Raw genomic sequence first — 330 nt, 5'->3', positions numbered from 1 at the left:
ATACGGAAGAGGAGTTTTGCAGAGTAAGAGGCGTAATTGGATCAAAAAAAAATCGACCCCATTTAGTGGCTAATCAGAGTACTCAAAAGATCTTAGGGGTGGGGTAGAAAAAGGGCTGGGCCTTGTGTACGAGGGAGGGGGGTTTGGGGAAAGTAGTACGAAGGGGAAATAAGGCTGCAGAGTAAAATAAGAAAGGGGGGGCAGTAGAAAAAAAAACATGGGGAGTGGGGAGATAAAGTAAGGAGGAATTTTTTTCCCGGGGGTTTGAGTAATGAGCTGGAGGAATTTTTGGGACTGACTGGGTGATAGAAGGTATTAAGAGGGGTAGAG

This window comes from Penaeus monodon, chromosome 29 (assembly GCF_015228065.2).
Source record: "Penaeus monodon isolate SGIC_2016 chromosome 29, NSTDA_Pmon_1, whole genome shotgun sequence".
NCBI classification, from domain to species: domain Eukaryota; kingdom Metazoa; phylum Arthropoda; class Malacostraca; order Decapoda; family Penaeidae; genus Penaeus; species Penaeus monodon.
Note: the sequence above shows the minus strand (reverse complement) of the source record.